A 7,962-nucleotide genomic window follows, 5' to 3' on the forward strand; every position below is an offset into this window, starting at 1 on the left:
TCAGTCGATACAGGAGTTGCGGGAACTACAGGGGTTGCACCTGAACCTATAAGTACGCAATCGTTTTCGGCCCTCTAAACCTTGCGTAATGCGGCCGCTGAAGAAGCAGGGATGCCAAACGCGCGACCGGCCACCGTTCGCTGGCTACGCTACCAGCGTAGCCAGCGAACCACTTCAACAGTTGAAGGAACCAGAGGCGGCAAACACGCGCAACCTACAGCGCCTACTTGCCGGCTAAATCGTGCAGCAACACAGCCATACTTTGGAGATCACTGCATGCTGCCGACACTTGGCGATTGTTTTATCGGGATGGTAACAAATTAATCGAGGCGAGCAATGGACGAGCACAGAGAAAACGAGAGAATAAGGGTTCTTTTCTGCGGCCCCGTCGTCTGCTCGCACCTTTTGTTGATGTTATTGTCAGCACTCTCAAGGTTTATAACACATTACAGAGAGGAGCGGTTTGAAATATCCTTTTGACACACCTGAAGTTAGTATTGTCGGTGATAGCAGCGACGGAGGTAAAGGGGTGGTTCCATTCTTTTCATGGTGCGTGGGATGAAGGAGGTGTAGTAAGCATTCGGGTGCGAAAGGCAGCAAGTTAACTGTTAACTTGTTGCCATGACTGGCCAAGAAATTCACAGATCAATTTCATTTATTTGAACGCGCATACTGTTGCCGATTCGTATTGGGCCCCAGGAAAAATGGAGTTTCACATGAAGCGAGCCGTCAGTCGTACTTCCTTTGTGTGCTGGAAATCCGCCATCGTGCCAGCGTTCTCAAGTCACGTGATCAGCGGCCCTCCACGCGGCCCGTGATCAGCGGCCCCCCATATTAAGGCATTCGTAGTTCTCGCATCTCCCTTTACAGCACTCCCATGTATTGAAGCACTGCGAAGACCAAGAAAATAAAAAGAAAAGGAAACGTCAGTGGAACAAGCGCAGGTGAACATTGTTTTTTTTGCAGGATCCACAATGTCACGCTTGCCGCGGAAGCAACGTCAACGCGGAAGCAGAAACAACGCTGTAGTGCGTAATTGTAAGGCAGGCACTGGTACTTCGCATTCAGTTCGAGATCATATGTACATTTAGGTTTCCACTCACAAGCTCGAGGAAGTTTAGAAACTGCCCTTATTTGGTGTCCAAGTTATGCCACGTGATGTCATCATCATCATCACCTCTACCCTATTTTAGGTCCACTGCAGGACGAAGGCATCTCCCTGCGATCATTATTACCTCTGACCTGCGTCAACTGATTGCAACTTGTGTCGGCGAATTTCCTTTCATCCCCTTTAGAAGCAACTCTGGAGCTCCTTATGACGCTGTTGAGGGCCCTTGCAATGTCGTCCTCACCTCGTGCACAGTGATAAATCATCTTCATTTGTTTGAATTTGCTTTGAAAATGAACTATAATCCACGGGGAGCTCGGTTTGATGAATAGCGTGCGCGGGGAGCACCGGCCCATCCCTGAGAGGCTAAATACCACGGCACGACCAAAGCAGCTGGAGTTCGAGCGCTGTCGAGATGGAGGAACCAGCCCCGCCACGTTGACAATATTGCGCGTTGTTTCGCACACTATTTCTCAATCGCCTTCATATTTCCAAGTAAAATTGGTTATTCACAGTCTGTCTAGCAGGGGCGTACTCCCCCTGAACAATTCCGCAAACACCCAAGAACGAAAAATAAACGATGATCATCTTCCCACAAGCGCACTTGTGTCACCGTCTTACACATACACAGGTTACACATACACAGGTTAATACACAGGTTGTCCCAAATAACTTGAGCCAAAGTTTTAAAAATGAGAGGCACTCCGGACGCGAGTTGAACCAAACGCATAGTGTTGGCAGTGACCTAGAGTTAGTTAGGCTATTTTTTTTATTTTCCCCTTAACTAAAGGATTAGTTAAGTTTAATTAATCAACTTTTTATGTATTGGCTGCAGACCCCAAGTGTCATACGCAAAGTTGTAGAGCACCTTGAGAAACCTCTCAATAAACTGTTTGCAACACGATATATCTCGCGTGGCCTTTTTTCCGCGTTCCAAAGAAAGCCGCGAAATAGGAAAAGAATACCAGGTGATGGGCCATTGCACACTGTTATTGTGCTGCTGTCAAGCGTGCGATAGATGAACAAGGTCGGTTGCAGCGAGACTAGCCATCGACAGGCCTTTATGCCTGGTGTGGGTATCTGGGCATGCGGCTCTTATCGCATGACGGTGAAAATGCATGTTGCTGGCCGTGCGTTGCATGAAGAATCTGCATGGAGAATCCCGCACCACTTCGTGGTCATGAACTAATGCTCGTGTCTATTGAAATCATATTCATCCTTATACTCTCCATTTTACTTCAGCAGTCATGGAATCGCCGTTCACTACATCCGTAGCCAGCATTGATAATCCTGCCGTTATTATTTCAAACATGCACTTCCCACCACAATGTTATCTTTTTTCGCATTGCTGCCTTCCTCCTATGCAATCGCCTGAAGCCTCAAAGACGTAGCTTGACTTTATGGTGACACCATCATTGAAGCGTTCGTTTTCATTTCTATAGGTATTATATAGATGCTGTCTATCGCGTGACATTCCGAACCGATCAAGGAGAAGGCAAGATTACAGGGTGCAGTTGTCTCAGTAGACACAGAGGTAACTTCGATTGTTGATTAATGTCATTTATCACTTAAACATATATGAAGACCAGTTGAGCCCAAAGAAAGGAAGGTTAGCAATGGTCTCCTGAAGAAGCATCACGTTCGCCCGCTTGGGAGAGGGGAAAAAAAAAAGGGGGCAATGGGAGGAGGAAGTAACAGGAGGAGGAGGAGGAGGAGGAGCAGCAGCAGGAGCAGATTGAACAGAAATGCAAAGCCAGAAGACATCGTAACCTACACAAGGCACTGGAGTTGAAGCTCAATTTCCGTAGTTCGAAAGAATTGAAGTACAACTTTGTGTGCCTCGCCTCGAGTTGAAGGCCCACTTTTGGAATTAAACAAATCACTGAGCTCAATCTGGAGTGGGTGAAGTCGCTGGAACTTGCTCATCAGTGGAGAGGAACAAGCTGGTGCAAGTTGGGCGACAGGATGGGCGCACATCAGGTAGGCGTACATATACGTCATGCTCACCCGTTCTCCATCGATCTTGCATCGGCGAGTATCGACGCCACGGCTGCGCTCTGCATTCTGCATTCTCTGCAATGACGAAATTGGAGTTGACATCCTTTCCTCGGGAAAAGAATCCAATATGCAGATGCTTTTAAGAAACGATTCTTAGGTCACCGCAGGTAATCGAATCGCAATTACAAAATCCACATCTCAGAATGCACGTGGCTCACGCAGCAAACGGTACAAATATTACCATCTAAGCGTTGCCTTCGTCACCAACGCTATTGTTGTGCTTTGGCCACCGCGTATACACAATTTTCTAACTATCTAGCTGCTCATGCAGTGTCCTGTAAACAGTAACGATATGTGTTATTAACATACAAATAAACATAATAAATTGTGCAGACGCACTGTCTATTGCCGTAAGGCTGTCATGCTGCTTCAGAATCTTTTGACGCAGAAATATCTATAGGGCGCAGCGACATGCTTTCGAAGCTGGCTAAAGCATCCGCTGGACGCCTGCGTAAGTTGTCAGTGCAAGACAGATTGCTCCCATTGCACAAAGTGTGGCAGTTCTGCATTATAATTGAAATACATCGATAAACTAGAGGAACGGCTTGCACCTGATGCGGCGTATTCTCACCGCTGCGCTTTAGTCAACTTTTTCGCATTGTCTTCTTCTATGGTTCATCACCGAACGCTGCCTTCCACATTTTCGCGTGTATAGCTGGTGCACAATTGTATTATCGAAGGTTGTGCACGACGTTTCGATCTGAGTGATTCATAAAGCAAAACACGAAAGAAATCATGTTTTCGAACGTGGCTATCGAATCAAGCGTGTTCGTCTTCACGCATCAGTGTACTTCGTGGAGAGAGAAAGTATAGAACTGCGGATGGTTTCACTCAAAATGCAAAAAAAAACAGCAATTACTGCCAGAATTTATTCTGGAACGTCCCTATCATTTCGTGGTTTCTTCATCGCATCTGCAGTAAAACACGTTGTGGGGCTAGTTGGTGCATAGCTTTCAATAGAATAAGCGCCAAAATTGACGGCACACAAGAAGAAATACAGACAGCACAAGGCGCTTGTCCTGTCTGTAGACAGGAAGCGCCTTGTCCTGTCTGTATTTCTTCTTGTGTGCCGTCAATTTTGGCGCTTATTCTATTGAAATTCATCGCATTTACCATGAAGGAAATAATTTCTCGCGCTCACCGTACTTCCGTTCAGACAATATCACGCTACCGTCAGATATGTTTTCATTTGCACCCAGCTACGCTGACGCTCAGAAATGGTGGTTTGCAGTGAAGTTGTAGTGCAGTTGATAGACGAAATGAACGCTAGAGATTGCGCCTGTGTAAGTGCGTGTTATTGACGTACGCGGGCTTATTCACTTTTCGTCTGGCCTTCTTCATCTTGTATCCTTTTTTTTCTTTTTCCGCGCAGGGTAGGCAACGATGTTCCGCCTGTTCGACCTCTTACTAGTAGGTTTCCCTACACTTTTACTATATCTCTTTCAGCCTTTTTTTCATTCATCAATGTGTATGGCAGTCCTATAGTGAGAAGTTAGCACTTGTATGTGAAACACTTGCCCTTCTAAGTTCTTCTAAGTTCTTTTATGGCGCAGCATCCGTCCAGGCTGCTGCGCCATAAAAATCCCAAATCATCATCATCATCATTGGCTTGTCTATATTCCCGTTTGCTCGCAAGAGGCCTGCCTGAATGATGTCACTGCTAGCCCTAAACATTCTTGTCTGTAAACTATTACAACGTTTTATGCATTGCGAAGCGACGCGCTTGACTGGGCCGCACTCTAGAACTCGATTTATCCTTATCCTTGTGACAAATTACGGCTTTATATGAGAACCAAAAATAATTTTGCTCATCTTGTAGGCAAAGTATAGGGGCGCGTAAGCATTGATATGACTGTTTCTAAAGACGCCGTACTATGCACCACTGCAGCCCAGCGGCTGTGGAGTTGCCCTGTTGAGCTTAAGGTCCACGGTTCGATTCCAGCCGTGGTGGCTCACATTCTGACGGGGGTGGAATCCAATAAAGCTCGGGTGTGTACTCATATTATCTGCAAGATAAACAACGCCAGCGTGCTAACACTTATTCCCGCTTCCCCCTCATTATGGCGCGCCTCATAATCACAGTGCAGTTCTTGCACGTGAACAGCCCAGAATTTAATTTTTTTCAGAGAGGCTCCACTGTAAAGATCGACGGCGGTAGAGCGCCACAGACCAGGGTTCTAAGTAATAATTGCGGCGGGAGCCTGCGTGAAATCCATAGAAGCTGCGCATCTTCGGTGTAAATACCACTAACGTACATACTTCATTTAAAAGACCTGAAAATTAATTGGTAGAATATATATATATATATATCGAAAGTTCACAGAATTAAACATTATGGGGGAAACAAGGCACGTGTACACGAAAAAACAAGCATTGCTAGCCATCATGTTTTCGACATTACGTCTGGCTTGGTGCCAATTGCAAATGGCAATTCGCAAATATAGTACTTTTCGAAAATTGGTAAGTTCAGCCCCCAAATGCGCACAAATAGGTGAGATCAAAGGAAAAGTCGGGTTCATACCTCTTCAACCATTTTGTTCGATGCGCAAACGAAGAAGAGGCTTCCCACAAAAGCCCACAGCAGCACTATCATTTTCAGGCCTTTTATATCACAAGGATATTCTGTGCACACATGAGAAAATAGTCAAAAACTGATCTGAATTTTAAATACACTCCTCATTTGCATACATAGAAAAGGTAGGTATTTGTATAGTCCTTGTACATATACATCAGGCTCGTATTTCCTCTTCAACTCCATTACATAATCAAAGTTGAACTTAAACAACACCAACATTTATTACGCAACACTAACATTTAACATTTTCATACTCCGATCGACTTCAGCAATTCTTGACGTGCCTGCTCGAAATATTGTGAATCGTCAAATATTATCTGCGATTGTTTCGAGTTAAACGATGATGTTGTTTACTAGGGGTTTCGCTATACTAACGACGTCTGAAACGAACAGCAGCCGCGACATTTGTCAAACTTGTCGAAGTGTTGGAAAAATCACTATACGACATTCTCGGGCTACAAGAGTCTTCTTTTTTTTTTGCTGCACTGATTTTTTTTACATTGCCTCTGGCACACAGAACACTTCTAACCTTTTAGCTAGATTTGTCGATGAGGTGGCCGCTACTTCTACGAGAAATCGAAATCGAATCGAGAAATTGAATGAACTGTAGTCTCACTAACGAATTTTTTTAACTTAATTCGCGGCGTAGTGCTTATTATATCAGGCTTCTGTGTTCGAATCCTGCCTTCGGACAATGTTAATAATGTTTTTTTTTAATTATTTGCGACTCCGTACTTTCTTTTTAAAAGAAAAGACCACTTTGCAATGTCGCGACGCCATCGAATGACGGAATGACGAAGTTTAAGCGAATTCGTCCGCCACCCATCGTGCCCATCCTGACAGAACTGCTCTGCTAGCAGCTCCCGCAGACACTAACTACACGGTTTCCTCTGCTAATATTATTAAACTCTGTGAGCACTTGCGCCAATATTAGACCTACAAGTCTAGGTCTCATGTTACAGCTGAAACTATTAGCCTCGCAAGGAAAACGTAGCGTTGCATTCTCACGACTGACCTTTCCTTCGAGCCTGCTACGCTCAAAACTGCGCAGTGTCCTGTAGAAGTGCTGAAGTGCGAATGTGCTTGACGTGGTCACTATCCTAGCCCCACCGCCTGTTTTCGACGCTGCTACGGGGCTATGGAAAAGTGAAACTGACCTTCGAAGCGGCATATAAAAAGCGAGTGGAACATTAAACCACCTCTAACGATACTAGCGCAATAGAACGCGCCTCGTTTACGAGCAAACGTTATTGCATGGAACAAAAAGGTCTGCGCGACGTTTCTCTCAGCGCCTCGTTTCGCGTGCATGCTTTGTTGCCGCGTCGTATTATATTGTGCAGACTTTTCGCTCGTGTTCGCGGGCGAACGTTGCAGCCACCGCCTGCTGACTCGGCAGAAAGAGTAAATCCACACGTCTCTCCTTTACGGGCGAGATTAGATTGCGCGCCTTAAATACTCATACGTGTTCCCTCTCATACATAGTGTTTCAATATATATTTTTTTATTTTTATGTAGTAGAATTGGACAACAACAAAAAGTATTGGTGCCCTGAATAAAGTATCTTCCTGTACACTGACTCCATAATCAAATTTGTTCGAACATTATTGCCTTTTCCCAATGAGTATCGATAAGACCTGGATGACCTATTTCGCGCGCTTGGTGAGCACACCTAGAGAGGCGCACAGTGTTCCTTCCCATGAGAACGTTTTCGAATGCTAAGAGTCCTACATCTAATACAGGGAACATCAGACATCCACCCAATCGTAGCAGTTACTGCTATAAAAACCCGTACGGGTTTCATGAAAGAAAAGCCTCGCAGTTTGAGAATTCGTCCTTCTCCGGGACAAATTTTTCGTCAACTGCGAGGCTTTTCTTTCACGGAACTCATATGGGTTTCCATTCTAGCAACTGCTACGATAGGGTGGATGTCTGATTTTCACTTTATTAATGACTTCTCTCCACCTTGAGGGTTTCCGCAGAACTATTACGTCGAGTCCTATATCTGTTGGCAGTGTTCAGTAGTTTATTTTAGGCGAATTGCTTGTATACTGCAGGAATATCTCAACATAATCGGGGTCTCTGTCCTTCGCAACCACACACGCACTCAGGGGTGACTTCGAAGAGACGAAACCCAGTCTGCAGTCCCGAAACAGCAGTTGTGGACATTATAATTTCCTAGGAGCAGTGTCGAGAATTCGGCATTATGAGCTCGCCACCAACT

At 45.2% G+C, this 7,962-nt stretch overlaps 1 long non-coding RNA gene across 2 annotated transcripts; it reads right to left on the minus strand.

Annotated features, from left to right (window-relative positions):
- Positions 1-536: 536 nt before the first annotated feature.
- LOC142560683 (uncharacterized) lies at positions 537-6,902 on the minus strand. Of its 2 annotated transcripts, XR_012823408.1 has the most exons (4): positions 6,757-6,902; positions 5,688-5,788; positions 3,116-3,181; positions 537-890 (listed from the first exon to the last, which is right to left on the minus strand). It is a non-coding gene; the product is annotated as an uncharacterized LOC142560683 (long non-coding RNA). The 2 variants fall into 2 exon arrangements; XR_012823409.1 differs by lacking the exon at positions 5,688-5,788 and having other exon boundaries at positions 541-890.
- Positions 6,903-7,962: the final 1,060 nt, after the last annotated feature.

Source organism: Dermacentor variabilis, chromosome 10 (assembly GCF_050947875.1).
Source record: "Dermacentor variabilis isolate Ectoservices chromosome 10, ASM5094787v1, whole genome shotgun sequence".
In the NCBI taxonomy this organism is placed as follows: Eukaryota; Metazoa; Arthropoda; class Arachnida; order Ixodida; family Ixodidae; genus Dermacentor; species Dermacentor variabilis.